Here is a 22033-nt window from a genome sequence, read left to right on the forward strand (position 1 = left end):
TTTAAAGCCATCCAAGCTGGTGGCCATCACCACATCCCATGGCAAAGAATTCCATAGGTTAATTTTCTTTTGATCTTGCTACAGACATCACCATAAATGGTTTCTGCTGCTGAAATGGATTTGCAAAATAGATAGTGTTATTGTAATTGGTTGATGATACCACAGTGATTTGTTTTACTCTGATTAGCAGCACCATCCTATCCTTGTTGTATTCTGGTCCACCAGTTCCCATGCACTGGTGATGCTGTGCTAGTGAAGCAATACCCTTCTGATGAAAGTGCACAGTTGGAACAGCTTACATACGTTAGGACTTGGTCAGTACAGAGGGAAATGAACAGCACTGAAAAAACAGTGGAGGTTGGAATCCTAAGCTCACTGGTTCTTGATGCCGACCGAGGACACTGCTGAAAAGGTGTTCCAAGACAAAATAGGGGCAATCTAATCAGGGGAAACACATTCCACACAATTTAGGACTGATTCTGAAAGGGCTTGGGGAAGGGCTGAGGTACATACTTTGTTTTTGTAGATGTACCTTTTTATTGAGCATCGTTGGCATCAGGAATGCCTTTCACCATCTTTGGCTGGTATGCCAACTGTGACCCTACCTGAAAAAACTAGATCTGGCTTCTGGATCTGGCTTCATGCACTGATTATATCCATTTTGGGTTACTGCAATGTGCCCTATGTAGGACTGCCTTTGAAGATGGTTTTAAAGCTTTAGCTGGTTGAGAATGAAGCCACGGCAGTTTCAGTGGCTGCCCATTTGCTTCTGGACATGGTTCAAAATTCTGGTCTTGACCTTCAAAGCCTACATGGCTTGGGACCAGAACTGGATCGCATTCACCCATGTAAATCCTCTCAGATCCTCATTGCTGGCTCTTCACCCCACCAGTAGTGCAGATATAGCTGGTGGGACCAGCAACCTTCTTAGTGGTTGCTTCCCATCTTTGAAATGCCCTTCCCTGGGTGCTTCATCACTCTTCCTCCTTGACAGGTTTTAAAAAGAATCTGAAAACTAGCCTTTTAAAAGAAGCATTTAAAAACTGGTTTTAAATGGGTTTTCAGTTTTAATCCATTTCAGTACTGTCTGGCATTTTATCTTGCTGTTGGTTTTACTTCTGTCTGTCATTTTATCCTGCTGTTTTATTTATTGTTGTATTTATTGTTGTAATGTGCTATTATTGTAAGCCACTCTGAACAGCAGTGTACAGTACGTATAGCGCAGAAATATTTTAAATAAATATAAATATTTATTTATTTAAAGATTAAATATTTAAAGAAATATTTTAAATAAATATAAACACTAAACTGACACTTTCTGTGTTTCTGTCCCTATGCTAATTGTAAGCTAGGACTCTTCCCTGTTCATTACTTACCTCAGTTTTATTCATGCTAGGGCTCACTGAAGGTAGTGGTTTTTGCTACTGCAATATCCCATTTGCCTTCCAAATGGCCTTACTGCCAGAACACTGGCTGGCAGGCAGGAGTCAGAGGAAAGGCCCAGCAGCCTTTCCATGCTTTTTTTCTGAAGAAGTTCAGATACACACCTTGTAGGACTTGCCTCCATTGTAGGACTTGCCTCCATCCCTCCTTGCCAGTTCACCTCATTTTCCAAGCATTATTGTAAGAGGAGTGATATTATTATTGTCATCAGGTGAGAACGAGACCAGACAGGCCTTGCAGGCCTCATTCTTAAGCTTGGATGCTCCTGAGCATCATTTCCTGTTAGACTGCATGGGACTTGTGGTTTCCTATAGCTCCTGTCCAATTCAGTGAACTGAGATGACTAGGAACCTCTGTCCCATGGATCCTTGTAGGCAATTATATGATGATAGTGAACGTTCTGCTTTGCTACTGGAAGTGCACAGGATGACAAATATGGCCAGTCCCTTTTTTCTGGGACTGGAAAGTAGAGGTGTGCACGGAACAGTACCTCCACGGTCCGGCACTGGGTAAAGGGGCTCTTTAAGGGGAGTAGGGTGTACTTACCCCTCCTGCCATTTCCTCCCCACTGGCGCACCTGTTTTTTAAAGCATTTGGGGCGACAGGGTACCTCCCTGCCACCCCTTCCCCCGTTCCTCAGCAAAAGGCTTTATAAAGCCTGACTCTGCATGCGCATGTGCATTGCGTGCATACATCAGACTGTGCGTGTGTGACGTATGCATGCGACACGCAGGTGTGATGTGCGCACGCCACATGCCTACATGCAGTCAGGCTTTATGAAGCCTTTTGCCAAGGAACCCTGCCGCCCCAAATGCTATTAAAAAACCAGGTGTGTCGGCAGGAGAAAAGCTGTAGGAGTACACCCTCCTCGCCCTTCAAGGTCTACACCCCCACCAAACCACCAAACCGGCCCCGTGTCTGGACTGGTCCAGAGGCCTTTAGAATGGCCTCCAGACAGATCCGTGCACATCTGTACTGGAAAGCTACCAGAACTCATGCTTGATGATTTCTTGGGGGAGGGGCGCAATTGTAAATAAAATTATTGATTCCATTATCTCATTATTAATGAAAATAAAAATTATTAAAATACTCCCGATGACCTGCAGATACCAAATTTTGCATGGACAATCCTGCCACTTTAATTAGTTGAATGAACTATTTTCTACACCAGAATATGCTCAGGGAAAGGTTGTTTCCCCTCACATTTTTAGCAGAAATTCTGTATATAATAATATTTTAACTTTTTGTTATTGTTCACTACAAAGTTTTAACATTTAATAATCAGATCAATAATTGCAAAGCAACATAATGCTTCCCCAAAGCAGAACCCCTCTTCACCCTCCCTTACCATCCATACACTCTCTCTCTTCCACAGCCGTATTTCTTCCTTCTCCTCTTTCTCTCACTCTTCCCCTCTCTCTTGCCCTCCACTCACTTATGACCAGAGAGGGTCCCCACAGAGCCTTCTGTCTCTCCCTTGTTTCTCTCCTGGGCAAGCGCTTCATGCACTGAAGATCTGGCCATGATGATGCAGGGGGAAGGAGCACGGCAGCAGTGGGAGGAAGGAAGCAAGAAGCCGTGCATGGCAAGAAATGCTTCTGCTTCAGTGTGTAAGATGGGAGGGAGAAAAATTTCACTAGGAGGCACTGGGAGGAAGCAAGGAACCAGCCAAGCTGGGAAGAAACTTGGCAGCTTTTCCCAGTAGGAAAAAAGGTGATGGAACTCCATTCCACCAGAAAAAAAGCTATGACTGCGGCACAGTGCTATGGTATAGTAGTTGTTGTATACTATCATTTAATCTTTAACATATACCACAGAGATGTACATTGTATTAAAGTCTTTAGTGAGCAACTACATTAAACATAGCACATTTACTAATCCCTTCGTTTCTGGCTGTGCTGCTTCTTCCTATTTCTGATGCCACTTCTTGTCTCTGCTGCACACACTGCTGAGAGATGCAGTAATGCAGGAAACTCTGTAAGCAGCTGTACTACATCCCTCCCTTTTTTAGATTAAACAAACATAAAAGACATCCAACTTTTAAAAAGCTGAACATCCAACATTTTAAAAAGCTGAACACATCTTCTTAACATGCCACCAAAACCTACATAACTCTATTTTTAAAACTCATCCACTTCTGGTAGTCTTCTCTGGAGCAGATTCTACGTCACAAATATGAGATTTATATTGTGTTCTGTTGTAACTGTTGTAAGAGAATTCCTCAGTATCCTGCATCACAGGAGTATGCAAATCGGAGTTAGTAGGGACTGCTAAATCATCACATTATGATTGAGATGGAATTTTTCTAAAATATTTGACATTCTAATCAAAACACTGCCATCTTTGGTGCTGCAAGCTCAAAGGAAGAATCTGATTTACTCCATTACATTGTGAACATTTCTATATGTTAGTGGACGTTTGTGTCCTGCAGTAGTATTAGCAATGTACACCAGATCCTCAACTTTCAAACTATGGTCCTTAACTCTAGAGGTGGCATCAATGTAATGTATCATCTTGTGGAGGTACTGTTGATGCTAGTCCCTAACATATGTATAATCCACCACTCACTGAATACCAAGGTCAGGAAGTTTAATGCGAATCTCAATGTGACAGAAGCAATCTCACCGGTGTCTCCTGTGATGCCCTGTGCAGAGAACAGCAATATGCCATTAGATTCTTTGGCAATTTGGTTGTCTAGTTCCTCCCTTCACAGTGGAAAAAAGCCTGAGAGTTTTATAAAAAATATCTACTACAAGAGTTGAAAAACTGTCCAGTAAGGGAACCCACACTGGTGAACATTATCAGTAACTATTTCACAAGGATATCCCAAACAAACAAAATGTTCTTGCAATGTGTTGATAATGGTGTCTGAAGAAAAGTTTGGAAATATGATTGCTTCTGGGTAAGAGGAATAACAGTCAGTGACAATACGCACATAATTTTGTTGGATTGGTCCAATAGTATCAGTACTCAGTTTGGTCCAAGGCTGAGGTGGAAGCTGAAGAGGGCATAAACAAATTTTGCTCTGGGCCACCATCACCCCAAATGCAATTATGGGCCTGCTGAAACCTCCATTCTTCCCTATGGAGAAAAAACTTAAAGCAACTTGTGGGGTGCTGGGGTAGCCCAGAGTAAGTGGTAGTGTAGTGCACAGAGGGTGCCAACCACCCCCATGGGTTGCTAACCCATGGGGTACTGGGTTTTGTTTTTTTCTGAGGTGTTCTGAGTGTAGATTCCTTGGCAGCATATTAGATTATCAATGACAAACCATGAATCCACACTCATCTGCTAACCTTAAAGACACATAAACTTCAAAAATCACTTAAAAATCAGCCCTTTGCCCAATTCCTTTCAAATAATTCTCATAGCTTCCTTGCCCCCCTTGGACACTACCACCCACCACACTCTGCTCTAGGGCACCCCTTTGCCCCTGATGTGAAGTTATACATTTGCTGACAACTCCATGCTTCTTTATGGAGAAAAACCTTAAAGATGCATAAACTTCAAAAATCACTTAAAAATCAGCCCTTTGCCCAATTCCTTTCAAATAATTCTGATAGCTTCCTTGCCCTCCTTGGGAACTACCACCCACCACACTCTGCTCTAGGACACCCCTTTCCCCCTGACGTGAAGCTATACATTTTCTGCAATCCTCATTATTCCCTATGAAGAATTCAAAAATACTTTAAAAATTCACCAATAATCGAAGGAGTGTCCGATTGCCTTGGAGTTTTTTGGTGGTAGGCACCCTTGAGTGCCTACCACCCACCCCACTTTTGTGCCCCTAGGTGCTCCACAATAGGGGATAATGGGCTGGTTTGGGTCCCATTATACCCTATGAGAAAAATAATTAAAATATTTCAAATATTCATAACAAATCGCAGGAGTGTCCGATTGCTTTGGGGTTTGGGTGGTACGTACCCATGGGTGCCAGCTACTACCCCACTCAATTTTGGAGGCTCTAACCAGTTCTAACTGGTTCAGATTGAGCCACCCCCTGTTTGGTTCTAATTCTAACCTGCAGCTCGAACCTGATGGCTGGTTTGGTTCGAATTCAAACCTTCGAACCACCCCAGTTTGAATTCAAACCGGTTCAAATTCGAACTGGTTCGCACATCCCTAATCCTGGCAGGACCAGGAATGAGCAACTATGTCTGCAATATAATTCACAGTGTCTACTCTCTGCAGGATATGTAGAGCAAAAAACAAGTCTTAATGACCGAGAAAGGGCTCTACTTAAGCCTCAGTAACATATATAAAATCAGTCACAACACTATTTGCCCAAGAAAATTATGTGTCAAAGCAACCTAAACATGGGAGTGGGTGGAACTGACCAGAAGCAAAATAAACCTTCTTTGTTGGTAGCTACTTTGATTGCATGCTTGCAAATGCTGTGTAATAAAGTTTAGTGCAAATAAGTCCATTCACTCACCAGTGGATCAGTGACCACCCCTAGTTGTTTTCTATTAACTCTTACATTTCCGTTTCCTTTCCTTTCCTTCAGAATTCACAAAATAAACAATAAACTTCCTCTTCCTCCTCCTCATTTTCATTTGCCAGGACAGCTTGAACCAATTTGCCCTTTGCCTGTGGTTGTTTTTCAATGACAAACAATGAATCCACTCTCATTTGCAACCAAAGTATCTACTCCCAGGACACCTCAGAAACAACAAAACCCAGTGCCCCATGGGCTTGTGGGTTTGGGGGTGGTTGGAACCCTATGTGCACTACACCACCACTTGCTCTGGGCCACCCTGGTGCCCTCCAAGTTGAGTTATGGGGCTGCTTAAACCCCCCATTATTCCCTATAGGAAAAAATTTAAAGATGCACAAACTTCAGAAATTCTTTAAATTCCTTGTGGTGGGGCACTACTACCCACCACAACCCACTCTGGGCCACCTTGGTGATCCCCCCCCCCGCAGAGTTATAATTAAGGCTGCTGAAATCCCCATTATTCCCTATGGGGAAAAGCTTAAAGATGCGTAAACTTCAAAAATCACTTTAAAATCACCCCTTTGCCCAATTTCTTTGAAAATATGGGTGGTAGCTTCCTTGCACTACCACCCACTACCACCCATTGGGCACTGCCATCCACCACAACCCACTATGGGCCACCCTGGGGGCCCCCAGGTGGAGCTATAAGGCTATGGTGAAAAGGTTAAAGATGCATAAACTTCAAAAATTCTTTAAAAATCACCCTTTTGCCCAATTTCTTTGAAATTTGGGTGGTAGTTTCCACCTATTGGGCACTACCACCCAACCCACTTTTGCCACAAAATGGAGGTCTGAATCTCTGAATTTTTTTGATCCAAGTTGGGGGTGATTTGTTTTGTACCCAAATCTGGGCAATTGAGGACAGGGGTGATTTGTTTTGTCTACAAATCACACGAATTGGCCAGATTTGGGTACAAATTGTTTTGTACCCAAATTGTTCCACATATCCCTAGATAATGTATGCTGGGTCTCAGAGAAGACTGGCAATAACCCGGGAAGCAGAATTTTTGAATATGCTTTGTATTATTCTACTGAAAATCCATCTACCCCAGGTGCTTTAGAGCCAGCTTAATTCCTCTAATTGCAAAGGGAGTGCTGCACCTGTTTTGCTATCAGCAGCTAGAGGGTATTGAAATACTTTCAAAAGGACTGGCATTCCTATCTGCCTAATATCATGTTCAAGAGTTTAGGTGTGAAAAGGTTTGTTTTGTAAATGGCCTACACACCATTGTCATATGGAGGTTTTTTCTCTTTTGCAGGGTCTGAGATATAGCTTTGTCTGGGGCAGGAGAAGAATTTTATCTCCACTCAAATTGACTACCATTTACATAACTTTATTTCAATAGCCATTTGTGTTAGTAACAGTGATACCAGAGGTGCACTAACCCCCAGACCTTGGGGATCCAGTCTGGTCCTCCAAGGGCTGGGGGAGCCTCCAAATGGCTGGGACCAGGTGCCTCCGGTAGCTGAGCCACCCCTCACCCACCCCATCAAAGGTCTGCTTTAAAAAAGTCTTACCATGGCTGAGGGGTGGGTGTGGTGGTGGTGGGAGCAGAGCAGTCTGTTGGGAGTTCCTACCCTCCCCCGCAAGATAGGGTTGCATACCCAGCCATGACATTGTTGGTGTGACTGTCTCCCAGAGAGGAGCTCAGACCTTTTTGCTCCCACTGATAGGAGAAGAAGGGAGTGAATGAACGTCCCTCCTTCCCCAGCTCTGAGGCCGTGCCCATGCCTATTATTTAGTGCTGGAGGGTGAATGTTTGCCTTGGAGAATTCCTCCCCCCAGGAACACTGACACAGTCCTTTTCCCTTCTCCCCTCTCCCCTGGTGGCAGTGGGGTGGGAGCTGGCAAGAAGTTGGCCCCATCCATTCGGGCCAGCATCTTTAAGCAACTGCAAGGCGAGCCTGCACAGTAGTGGTCGTCACAAGCCTGTGGGGCTTGCAGCCACCTCTTGGCCACAGTAAGATTTTTAAAGGGGGGGAAGCAGATCTTTGGCAGGGCCTCGCACAGGAGTGGGGGGCTCATGACTTGGCATTCCAGGTGCCCAAATTACCTTGTTGTGCCCCTGAGTGATACTATGCGTCCCCCCTTTAACTGCAACATATGCTGACTCACTTGCTTGAGCTATTGGATTATTAAACTTTACTTCACCTGCAGGCACCTGACATGATCGTCCTAGTTGGTTTTTTGCTCTTCTCCATTTTTGGCACAAATTACAGTAATCAGAATTATATGATTCAAACTATGTGATAGTCAATGTATTATGAGGTTGTAGATTAATGTATGAAAGAAGGAGTAGGTTTCATATGATTGCTGAACAATCCTACAGAATCTGCAGGGGAAGCTGAAATCTTAAGCAAAATGTTCTGAGAAAAATGTTCTGGAAAAGACTTGCAAAGGGAACAATAATAATAATATTAAAAAACCCATAACATTCCAAACTGTAAGTACTGGCAGATTATTGATGTTTGTCTGGACTCTAAAACAGACTAGAGCCAAGAAAATGGAAGGCAGAAAAATATCTATTCATATTTGGACACATTCTTTCTTTAGTCTCTGAACTAACACTTTTGCTGTACAAGAGAAGTGACTTTGGCCTCCCTCTAATTACAGAAGTGAAGTTGCTTTTTAATAGTCCTAGTCAGACCTGCTTTTCTTCCATTTCTACTAGGGCTGTGAAATACTGGATTCCAAATTCCAGAAATGTCCCAGTATGGCCCATTCCTGAGGGTATTAGAGATAATCTGGATCCAAAATAGGGAAGCCCATTTCAGTCCAGAATTATCTGATACCATTTAGCAGGGATGTGCGATCCGGCTCGAGTTTGAGCTGGACTGGCTCAGAGACTCTCCTTTGAACCAAACTGGGGGCCCCAGTCTGAGGCCCGGACTGAGCTGATCTGCCCCACAACTTGAATATCTGACTCATGACCTGGCTTGAGGGGCTCGAGGCTGGATATACTTGTAAAGGGGAATCCAACAAGAATTCCCCATTACAAATAAAGGACCTGTAATGATACCTATGGTTTTAGATCTGATTGTATTCAAATCCAATCTGGAATCTGTGATGGCCCTAATATTTACCCCTAGTTATCTATAAACTGACCATCACAACTGTGTGCTGCTAAGTCCTAGTCCTGTTGAAGCGAAACCCTGCTGGTATGAATTTATGCTTTAAATTTCTTCTCATTCCTACTGCTTATACATAATTCTCTCTGCTGTTCTCCCCATCAGAAAAAAAATATGTAATGCAGGAAGGGTGATGGGTGTGTTCTAGAATGTCCACAAACCTACTATACAGGCCTTCTATCTAAGAGAACAACTTCTTCACTATGAGCCCCATCACCCATTGAGATCATCTGGAGAGGTTCATTTGCAGTTGCCACCAGCTCATCTGGTGGCTACACAGGGATAAGCCTTCTCTGTTGCCTCCCCAAGACTCTGGAATGCACTGCCTGATGAAATAAGAGCATTGCCATCTCTGACAACTTGAAAAAGTCTCTAAAGACTCATTTATTCACCCAAGCTTTTTAACTAGACTTTTGGTTTTAAACTATTTTAAGGTTTTAATTTCTGTTTTAATTTGTTTATGCTGCTGTAAACTGCCCAGAGACAGAAATTTGGGGTGGTGTACAAATATAATAAAGGCACAAACAAATGAACAAACAAATTAGATGATACACCTATAGCATCACTAGTGTCTTTATTTTTTTGTTTTTAAATGTAAACAGCTGCAAAGGCTATTTGCTCTGATTGGGGCTGGGAGAAAGGGCTTTCACTCTTTGCCATCACTGCAGTCCCAGTTGGGACCTACTGTGGCGCTTTGCCTTAGGAGCAAAGCTATTATTAGCATCAGTGTGTGCTTTCCTCCCTAGTTAAACAGCAGCCATAGGAGAGCCCAATCCAATTTGGAAGCATGGTAGGGAGAAAGGGTTAACCCTTTCTCCAAGTGCCATCAAGAGCTTATATGTGAAAGTCAATGGTGCCTAGGATCACAAAGTATTTTGTGACCTCTAACCATCTTGATTCTGTGCAGCTAGGCTTTTAAACACATATTTGATTACCATTATTTCTGTTTGCTTGTGATTTGTCATGCATGACACTTCCTTTCCTTATGGCCACCATGCAGGTTGAGACTTGGAAGACTTAGGAACATAGAAACCTGCCTTATATTGAATCAGACCATTGGTCCATCTAGCTCAGTACTGTCTACACTGACTAGCAGTGTAGACAATACTAGTTTCTCCAATTGGTTTCTCTTCCAATTCTACCTGCAGATTCCAGGGAGTGAACCTGTGACCTTTGTCATGGAAGCATGTAGATCTATACACAGTGTAGATTCTAAACAACTTCTTCATAGGAATTCCCTATGAAAAAATTATGTTGCAACAGCGAAACAACAACACATAAACATTCCTGAGAAAAATAACCCGAGTGCCCTACTGCCTTGAGGGTTGGGTGGTAGTTGGCACCAATGGGACCCTGCCACCCAATCCACTTTGAAGTACCTAGGTGCTACCCATGGGGAACAATGGGCCTGCTTTAAATCCATTATTCCCTATGGTGGGGGGGGGGAAACGACCTTTAGAAATTCAAAAATTTCTAAAAGATTACCTGATTTCCTACTGGCTTGCAGGTTGGGGGTAGTTGTCACCGATGGAGCCCTACCACACAACCTGTTTTGGTGCCCCTAGGTGCTACCCATGGGGAATAATGGGGCAGTTCAAATCCCCATTATTCCCTATGGCTGAACCTTTAGAACTGGCTTGAGCATGGTTCAAACTTGAGCCAAATGACAGGTCGGCTCAACCAAACTGGTACTCGAGATGGGGCACCCAGTTCGAGACTGGTTCTAACTCACACCAAACCAGGAAAACCGGTTTTGTGCACATCTCTATTTGCCACTAAACGTGGCCCTCCCCTAAGGGCCAGTACATTTATGTTTTTGCTCTTTATTTTTCATCTTCAGTATTGCAATTCCAGGTAAACAGCATAATTTCTACAAATAAATAGATAAACATGGAAATAAATGTATTCAATTCCAGTGACTTATGTTAGAACAGATATATTAAAATGTTTTCATTGACAATACTTAACTCATTAAAAGCATTTTCGAATAGTGGATCATGCACAACAAATCACTTTCCCCCACTATTCACATTATTCTCTTCAGCAGTATCTTTTCTTTACTCTGTCTCCATTTACTAAAACTAATCAAGGCATATTTATCTACTTAAGGGGCTGAAATTTAAACTGCAAAGTGCACTGCCTCTTCAGCAACTGGAAATGTCTTGCTTTTCACAATTTTAATCTATTTTCCCCTGTTATTTTTCTCTGCAGGTACCACCTGAATTTTTCCCAGGGTCACATTTAAGTTCATATTTTGTGGTAAAAGTTCCACATCCCAACAGTGTTAAAGTACATCTTTCCCTTACCAAAGTTTTAAAGTGACTGATAGATTCCACACATCACCCTTACTGAATTAATTTTAAATGGCAGTCTAAGGGTGGAGCCAGAAGAAGAGATAAGAAGCTTATTTCCCCTTAATCTGGACTGAGCTCCACTAAACCATTCAGCAAAATATTATACATACATACCAGGGGCATAACTACCATTAGGCAAGGGGAGACAGTCGTCTTGGGGCCCCACTGCCTTGAGGGGGCCCCCAGAGGCACGTCACATGACTCCCCATGCACCTGTGTTGCACCCCCTATGAATTATGTTGAGTCTCTTGGAGATCAGCAGTAGCAGAGAGTAAAAAAACTAGATTCAATGTGAACTAGATATTCACCGTATTCATAATGGGGATGTGAGTGTGAGTGCACTACAGGTATATATTGTGAAGTGTGTTTGTGTATATCAGTGAGGGGCCCATTTTAAAATCTTGTCTCTGGGCCCACTCCAACCTTGCTACGCCCCTGATACATACATACATACATACATACAATCTTACTTTCATCGAGAGCTATATGGTGATTCCCCCCCACTAACGTATCTTAGAAATGGAAACATTTTGTCGTTAAAAAAAAAAGAGCAATATTTTTATACTGTACTCCATTCACAGACCACATCAGAGGTAGTCTAAGAATAGAATAGATCAAGTATATTTTATGGAAATATAATGAGAAAAGGATGTGTTCCCAAAACTCACTCTGAACAAAGGAATGCAACATAGTCAGGAATACTTTAATGTGCCTAACAATTTTCTCATGTGAAAAGCTGAAGGAACGGCCTTTGGTTTGAATCTTCCAACTCTCCCCTGGCACCCGCAAGTTGAAATCGGAAATAGTAAAACTATACATTACAGAGGGGGGAAAGAAGGAAAGAAAGAAATGAAAGGGAGGGTGGGGTAAACTAATGGTATGGATAAGGCAACTCTGAATGTAATACAAAGAAAGACATTTGTTTGTTTGTTTGTTTGTTTATATGTTCAAAGTTCTCAGAAGTAGACAGTTTTCAGAAACCTCTAATTATACTTATGGCTTTGTATTTTAAAACAATATCTGGAGCTAGTGTTGCAATTATTTGATCTCTGTTTTGTTTTGTTTTTAAAGCTAAAGTGTGGTGTTACTTAGAAATGTGACAACAGTAACATCTATCCAAGTGCTTATCAAATGCAAATTCAGTGGGAAGAGGTACATCTACGTTTTAAGACAATGTATCTTCTAAGCAATGCAGTTTCTTAGATATTGCATTGTTTAAAAAATACTCTTAAATGAGCTTATAATTAAAACTGTCGATGATGATTAAATAAACTGTGTAAGAGGGTTGTGTTTATATGGGAGATAATTAAATTTGTTTTAGGCAAATTGGAGTTATACAGACATTAAATGTTCAATATAATAGCATGCCTCAGCTTCTCTATATAGATACAGTAAATAAAGTACAGATCACAAATTAAAAGCCCTGATTCATCTGTACAACATGGGAGATGCCATATTAACCTGTCCCATGCACCCCCCCCCACCCTGCCCCACAGCCTTTTGTATGAGGTTGAGTGGAACTGAAATAATGGCTCTTTTTTCATGGCATTGCTGTTTGCAACTCCAGCCAGCTGGAACTTCAGAAGGTCAGTTTTAACAGTAATAATGGTTCACCTGAATACAATCCATTTATACTATGGGCAGGGAAAAGGAGTGATACACCAGAGAGGATGTATGAACCGTCTTCAAACTGAGCCGGTTTGCACTCAACCCAGTTTGGTTTGAAAGCTTGGTCTTGAACCAAACTAGGTCTGGTTTGGTCTGAGGTTGAACCAAACTGGCTTGGGCTGGCTTGAAGACCTACCAGCAAAGGTGAATCCGGTGAGGATTCCCCTTTACCAGTGAAGGGGCAGCAGGAGCAGGGGTCTTTTCTAACTATAAATAGTAAAGTGGCAGTGCCAGGGGTGGTGGCTGTGGCGGCCACGGGGGAGGGGAAGCGGCAGCTCTCCTAATTCCCATTGGCCTCCCCCCGCCCCAAGTCTCCTGGTTCCGGCCTGTTTTGGCCCTTTTCATACCCATTTTGGGCCTTCTACAGTGTATGGAGGCTCTTTTTTTTAAACCTCTGCACATGTATATGGGCCATTTGCTTGGCCATGCACATGGCCTGTGCACATGTGCAGATGTAACAAAAATGGCCTCCATGCATGTGCAGAAGGTCCAAAACAGGCCCTGATGGCCCAGGAGACCCAGGGAGAGGCTGGCGGGGTTGGGGCTGCCCACTTCCCCCCCCCCCAGCTGCTGCAGCCGGTGCGACTGGTGCCACCACTTGTGAATACTTTACTACTTATACAGGTAGAGAAGCCTCCCACTGCTCCTTTGCCAGTAAAGTGAATCCTCACCAAATTTGCCGGGAGGGCTTCAAGCGGGCCTGAACCTGTTCAGATTTGAACCAAACTAGGGGACCGGTTCGGGGGGAGATGAACCAGTCCAGTTCAAATCCAGTTTGGACTCAAACCGAACTAGGAAAACTGATTTTGTGCACACCCCTATACACCATTACTTGCCTCTTAGATTCTGTTGCAGAGCTAAAATGTGAGTTCATCATCCAGTGTGCAAGGTGAGGAGAATATAAGATTGAGTGGGGCAGGTAAAGCAAGTTTCCCTGTGACAGAGAACCAACAAAGCAGTGAAGACTTTGTCCCTGCTATGCAACTTAGAACCTCTGTCCCTGATATGCTAGTCTTTTGGGGTTGTGGTGTTTTGTTTTGTTTTAACAGTGGCACAATTAAAAACATTATTCCTCCATCTGTAACCTGATATGGGATAATCCACACCACCACTTCAACAATTCATCTCCTCATTCTGCTGCATATGTAGACCAGGCATTAGAATACAGTTCTTAATGTTTAAGTAATCTGGATCAAATCACACACTATCAATTTTAATACATGTATTTCAAAGCATTAACCTGGATGCCATCTGGAACCCCAAGTTGAGGAGAGCTGGCCTTGTGGTAGCAAGACCCTGTGGTATTGAGAGAGGGGAGTTGGTCTTGTGGTAACAAGCATGACTTGTCCCCTTAGCTAAGCAGGGTCTGCCCTGGTTGCATATGAAAGGGAGACTAACAGTATGAGCACTGTAAGATATTCCCCTTTGGGGATGGAGCCACTCTGAGAAGAGCATCTAGGTTCCAAGTTCCTTCCCTGGCACGTCCAAGATAGGGCTGAGGGAGATTCCTGCCTGTAACCTTGGAGAAGCTGCTGCCAGTCTGTGTAGACAATATTAAGCTAGATGGACCTATGGTCTGAATCGGTAGAAGGCAGCTTAATATCTACCTAGCTTCCTAACCATGGTCTAACCCTGGGCAGGAGTAAAAGCTGTCCATTAAAGGCAAAAGAAAAATCCAGAATTTAAATGTAGCTGTGCTAGGGTAACAGGATGCCCCCTACTAACAACAACAACAAAAAAAAAGGTAGCAGAAAAGACAGGCATTTTCATTCTTGGTGCTCCATGTGAACCTGGAATTTTCATCTCCAGACAATGAAAATAATTACTCTAGGGTGTTTAAAAACAACAACAACAACTCTGTCCTCAACATTCTCTAGGTGCTATGCCACCATACGCAGGCACGTCAGAGACTTCCGGTCATATCCGAAGACGGGGGTAACAGGGCGGAAGGGAGATACACTGCTGCCCCAGTCGGCTTTCCAAAATATGGACAGCGGTGGGGGGAAAGTGGCAGGAGGGGTAAGTGCACCCTCCCCTGCACACCCGCTGCCATCGAACCGGTGGAACTGCCGGTTCTTCAAACCAGTTCGGAGACCCATAAAGGGCCTCTGAACCAGTTTCATGCACATCCCCTCCTCCCTTGAACCTCAATCCTGTTCTGCTGTTAATATATCCCACTATTGATATAATCCTATGATAGCAAATTAGAGTGGATTCATGGTGTCCCATTGAAAATCTTATTTGCTATCATAGAATCTACACTCGGAATACCTCAGAAACAACAGAACCCTGTACGCCATGGGTTAGAAACCCATGGGGGTGGTTGGCACCCTATGTGCACTACACTACCACTCGCTCTGGGCCACCCCAGCACCCCCCAAGTGCACTTATGGGGCTGCTGAAAGCTCCATTATACCTTATGAGGAAAAACCTTAAAGACGCGTAAACTTCAACAGTTCACCAAAAATCAGCCCTCTGCCCAAATCCTTTGAAAAAATTCAGGTAGCTTCCTTGCCCCTACCTGGCACTACCACCAACCATACACTGCTCTAGGCCACCCCTTTGCCCCCGATGTGAAGCTATACATTTGCTGACACCTCCATGCTCTTTATGGAGAAAAACCTTAAAGACACGTAAACTTCAAAAATCACTTAAAAATCATCCCTTTGCCCAATTCCTTTCAAATAATTCTGATAGCTTCCTTGCACACCCTAGGAACTACCACCCACCACACTCCACTCTACTACACCCCTTTCCCCCCGACGTGAAGCTATACATTTGCTTCAATCCTAATTATTCTCTATGAGGAATTCAAAAATACTTTAACAATTCGCAATAATCAGAGGAGTGTCCAATTGCCTTGGGGTTTTGTGGGTGCTAAGCACCCCTGTCTTTCTACCACCCACCCTGCTTTTGTGCCCCTAGGTGCTCTACAATAGGGGATATGGACTGGTTCGGGTCCCATTATACTCTATGAGAAAAATAATTAAAATATTTCAAATATTCATAAAAAATCATAGCGGTGTCTGATTGCTTCGGGGTTTGCATGGTTGTTGGCACCCATGGGTGCTCCACAATAAGGAATAATGGGCTGGTTGGAGTCCCATTATATCCTATGAGAAAAAATAAAAATAATTTTCAAAAATTCATAAAAAAAATCGTACGAGTGTCCGATTGCTTTGGGGTTTGGGTGACAGGTACCCCTGGGTGCCAGCTACCATCCTACAAATTTCTGGGTGTCCAAACTGGTTCAAACCAGTTCAAATCGGTTCAAACTGGTTCAAATTCAAACCGAACCAGGGGGTGGTTTGAACAAAACCAAAACCGAATCACCCCCTCCTGGTTCGAACCCGGTTCAAATTTGAACTGAACCGGGCCAACTGGTTTTGTGCACATCCCTAATCTGGAGAAGTCTGTCTCCAGTTACCACCAATACTTCTGGTGGCTACTCAGAACTGGACCTTTTCTGTAGCTGCTCCTGATCTATGGAAAGCACTCCCGGCAGATATCCACAGTTTAGGCTCACTGTTGGCCTTTAAGAGAGCTTGTAAAGTGTTCTGTGTGTTGTTGTTTTAAGTATTTTAATTGGTTTAAAATGGTTTTAATTGTTTTTGAATTGTTTTTATATTGTTTTTAGCACTGTGTTTTGAATTGTGAGTTTTTATGTCTTTTAAAAAGTTGTTGTACACTGCCCAGAGCCTCTGGATGGGGCGCTTTATAAATTTAATAAATAAGTAAGTAAAGAAATAAATAAATAAAGTATCATATCCATAAGCAGCTATGTATTAACAATTTGAATTTTTTAATGTTCATTAAAATAGTTTCAAGAAAGAGCTGCCATTTTTCAAAAACCCTAATGGTTCAAATTCAATGACGAAAGGGGTGGTTAGGACTGCAATCAAGTTCCAGAATCAAACACCCAGAAGATGTCCTTCAATTGCAATCTTAAGAGGAATTGGTGAGCCTAACATGTGTTGCCTGCTTAATTTAATTTGGAAAAATTCAACCAGAAAATGAAGTTATTAGCAGGTTACTGCTTTCAGAGATATGGTGATATCACTGGAAAGCAGTCAAGTAAGTTGTATGTCAGAACATAAAATATAGATCTGTCAGGATCTAATGATAGATAGATAAGATAATAAAGGAGGTATGGAGATGGTTAAAACAGAACAAGAACTACATTCATTAAATTCTAGGGCTTATTGTTTAGGAGTGCATTTGCAGTCTCCCCCCCACCCCGCCACTTACTCTCTCTCTCTAATAGGCCAACATTCTACCTCTATGCCATGCTCAGAGCCTTTATAAAATAGAAGGAACACAACCTGTGTGGTAGGAGTGTTCATGGAACTGGGAAGCCCGGTTCAGTTTGAATTGAATGGGACTTGAACTGAACCGAACCTGGTTCGTTTTTGTGCACATTGAGCCGGGACCCAGTTTGGCTTGAGGCTGAACTAGTTTGGGCCCAGCTCGAAGCTGGGGGGGAGGGGACAAAAAAATTTACCACCCAGTCTGGCTGCTTTTGTGGGGGTGCTGCCGCAGGCTGGGGGGGGTTCTCCAACATTCCCTGCTTCCCACGTTGCCCCCACTGGCCTTTTTACGGCTCATTCAGCCTGTTTATAGGCCTTTTCAGCCCTCTGTCTGCTCATGGTGGCCATTTTGAAAGTGGCTGCACATGTGCACTGGTCATTTGTTTGCCCAGGTTGTGATGCAAAATAACTCTCTCACAAGCTTGAGTGTGGCTTAATCATTCACAATGGTGATTGATGTCTAATTAAGCTAACAATAATCTATTCCAAGTATGTATAATGTAAATGCTACTTACATGCCAGGGTGGAGTTGGAGATATTTTCTGCATGTGATGTATGTATGAAGAGATCAAAAAGTGCAAACTGAATTTGTCTCAGGATCAGGAAATGTTTCTGATTTTTGGAAGCTGGCTGCTAGCAGCAGTCTTGAGGCTTCAAGGGTGTTGGGGTATTTAGGAGAAATACTACCTACCCTTCTTTCCCACCTGCTCAACCTGTACAAATTATTACAAAGACTATAAGCCTATTCACACGGCACAAGCTGCCTGGGTTACCCCAGGCAGCTCTTGTTGTCTGGAGCACTGGGAGTCCTCCACTCTCAACTGCCTCAGACCTGGATAGCTCAGCTCTTCTACCCAGAGCGTTACCAAGGTAAAACAAACCTATGGTTCATTTTAACTTAGCAGGTGATCACGTGCACAACTGCCTCAGGTTACTGGGCTTTCTCCAGCCCACTACCATTTCCGGCAGTGAGCCAGGGGGAAAGAGCAGCCACACAAACCTGCAGTGATTACAATACTAAAAGTATGTGAGCTCTGCTGATCATATGCTGCATTCTGGGTCCATGGAGGGCACAGCACAAGCTTTCCCCCTCCCACCAGCACTCTGCACTCTTCACTAGTGAAGATTTGTGTCTCAGTTGATCACCTGTGTCTTCAGGGAGACAGGTAGGAATCTGCTTCCCTGCCCACCTTCCCCCCCCCCAAATAAGAGGTCACATGAACGACCTCCATGTATTTCTGTTACACCTCCTTCATGAGGAAATGGATCCTGGAACTACTGGTTGTTCAGGGAAAAGAGGAGCTCAAAACACTCCTGCCCTTTGTGAGTTATCAAAAGAAAATGTAACAGTTTTAGAGTCATTTAAACAAATCACCATGAATGGGTGGGTGAGGGACAGGCAGGACAGGGAAAAATATGGGTGTAATTAGTCCACATGAGGTACTTTCTCTGTTTTTAAAACACACCAAAAAATGCAATGGCATATTCAGGAGCAGTAGTTGTTTTCTGCACATGTTATAGAGATAGATAGATAGATAGATAGATAGATAGATAGATAGATAGATAGATAGTATTAATTAATTTACATCGGTTCTCTCAGAAAACACATTTTAGCCTTTTTTGTGGAATTGTTCAGTGGATTAGCGAAGCATGCACCTAATGAAAATTTTGGTGACTTAAACTATAGAATGCCAATCCCTTTTTGCTGCCAGTTCAACTATGATTGCACTGGCAGCAAAATCTGAGTGTCTGGCAAAAGCACATTTAAAACCAAAACTTTATTAAAACAAACAAAGGAACTAATTCAATACAAAAACACCATTACTTTTTTTTTTTAAAGTCTTGTGGCATCATAAAGACTAACACATGTATTGTGGCATAAGCTTTCCGCGGCCAGGACTCATGAGTTTTTGCTTCCTTTGGAAGAGAGATTGCTGAAGACTTACAGTGTAATATTTGGTTTATTTACCAATGGGCAAGTTGAATACAGGTGCCCCTCAAAACCACAGTGCACATACAGAAGACGGCACATGTTAGATCCTGGTTCCAAGGAGGAACACTATATTCCTCTTCAGAGCTTACAAAATGTTGACATAAGTCAAATGGACTTTTGAGAAGGCCTTATAAACATTTAACATAGTACAAATGCATTCTATGCAAGCCAAGCACAATTGTTCACATCAAAATCTCCTATGGTATCTCAGAAAGGCTTTCCATGTGGAGGCAGATTTTGATGTAGACATACTTTCAAGAAAACCATCTCTTTTGTGTGGACTTATGTGGTACAGACATCAGTGGGTTATACTTAATGAGTGACTATATCTTTGTATCAGCTCATAGTAACTGTTCAAACAAATTTGTGTTCCTGTCAGGTGACTCCCAGAAAGCTGTTGACTGGTTTCCCGGCAGCTGTTTCCTGACACATTTCCTGGTTCTGATCTATTCTTTCTTAAGGCCCATTTGGACAGAACACCAAACCAGAGGTAAATGTGCCAGAGGTTCGAGTTTGCAGTCATCAAAAGCTTGAAGACGCATTATCAGCTCTCAACCATGGCTCTGTTTCACTCCCAAACCTAGATGTGAACTCAGTTTGAAACTCAGTTTGTAGTGAGTTTTACTGCTGAAACCTGAGGTTAGAAGGCACCACAGTGTCATCCGGATTCTGCCACCACTATAACCTGAGGTTTGTGCACAAGCCCTCCTGCTACCATAGAAAGCCCATCTCAGAGCAGCCCAGAAATTCATCCATTCTAGGGTGGCCATCTTTCTTGCTGGCTGCCTCTCAGAGCTGATGCCCTGCCTTCTGTTGTCCCCTTGCTCCTCCTGCCACTGCTTGGCAACAGGGATGCTGCATCCCTGCAGTTCTTGCATTTAAAGGGACAAAATGGCATTGGGGAATGCATGCCTTAAATAAAAGAAGAATAGACACACATGCAAGGATCCCTTTCCTTGACCTAAGCCCATTTCCTGGGGCTCTCAGAGCTTATCAATGGAGTGTGGTTTCTTTGGCCTTAATGTACCCAAAGGTGTGTGTGTGAGGGGTACAAGACCAAGGGACATGCTCAAGAATCCTGGGGGAAGCCACTGGTTGCCGGACCACAGAAAGGCCAGGGCTGCCCATCTGACACTCCAGGAACAGGTCCTATTGACTTCCTGGGATGGGATATGTATATTAAAGTGGGCTGGGCAAAGGATCCTGGGGATCGTTCCCTGTAACCAAGGGTGCCACCAGGCTTGCAAACCCAGGCAAAGTAGTGAGAAAGATGCAACACCTCATCATCCTTGTGCCGGATTGGTGGATAGGTGGTAAGCTTCACATGAGAGGGTCAGCCTACCGAAGAAAACAGATACACTAATGTGTTTCAGCTCTCTATTTGATTGCACTATCCTGAGGTAAACCTTCCGGCTATGGGGTCCCCTGATTTTGTGGGCCTCCCAGCACCACTGGTTAACAATATAACACATATACTGCACCTTCCCCCTTCCACTCAACCCCTTAAAATTGGTCTGGGCTGCTTCACGTGCTTCAGCAGTTCCGGGTGGGGAAGGTAGACAAGGAGATAATGGAGATGAATCCTACGTCCCAGGCTAATCAGTACCAGCTGAAACTGATGCTGTGGCTGATGCAAACCTCCACCGTGGGGCAGTCTGGGATGGGACACCCGTGGATTTGAATGGCCCCTGGCCAGCCAGGTGGCCGTGAGCAGCAGAACCGAACATGGAGATGTGTTGCACTTAGCCCAGATTCTTTTAAGGGTCGTTTATATTCTCAGTTCCCAGGCGTTCACCAGGACTGGGAAGGATGTTGCCAAGGGACTCTTTCCTGGGGTTTTGGTGGAACTGTCAACCGGGCTGGGCAGTGGAAGCCCTCCGGCCCACATGTGTGTCTCTATGGCCAGGCACACTCATGAGAAAGTGACTCCGGAGCAAGATCCGACTTATTTGCATAAGAAGAATGTCTTATGTGATTTAATCCTGCTCTAAATGGATGGTTCTTCTCATAAGGAGTGGCCAAGACCAAGCATGCTTGAACCCATGGGAAGAGACTGGGGCCCCCTTACCCTACAAATTTTTCCAGAAAATAGAGCAATACTACCAAAACCCAAAGGGTCAAATCCTAAGTAATCCTAGGAGACTGCCTCCTAGCAGTCTCATCGTATCCATCTATACATAAGCACTCATGCATGGGATATAGATGGGGGTCTAGGGGGAGAAAAAAATAGAAGTCCCTGGAGAAATGGGAGGAGCATGTGTCTCATGGCATATCTGCTGGAGGATGGACTGCTGTGAGTGTGTCACAAATGGCCATTGCCGGTTTTTTAAAAAAAGGCTCATTATTTGCCATGCTCAGCAAGAGGGATAGCTTGTGCAGTCTATCTTTGACCAGTAAAAGTGGTAAGAGAAGGGCCCAATCCTCTTTTCTCAGGGGGAACCAGAAGACCCTTCCTTCCCCAACTGCGAAAAGCAATGGTACGAGCAGTGTGAGTAATGGCTTTACATGTCTTTGCCCTGCCGAGGGTGGGTGAACACTGCGAGAAAGCACAATCACCCTGAGCACACACCCTCTAACATTGTGGCCAATGGCTGCAGCTTCACCAGCGTGGTGACACTCTGCCAAGTCTGGCAACATGAGAGGA

Source organism: Hemicordylus capensis, chromosome 1, assembly GCF_027244095.1.
Source record: "Hemicordylus capensis ecotype Gifberg chromosome 1, rHemCap1.1.pri, whole genome shotgun sequence".
Lineage (NCBI taxonomy): Eukaryota > Metazoa > Chordata > Lepidosauria > Squamata > Cordylidae > Hemicordylus > Hemicordylus capensis.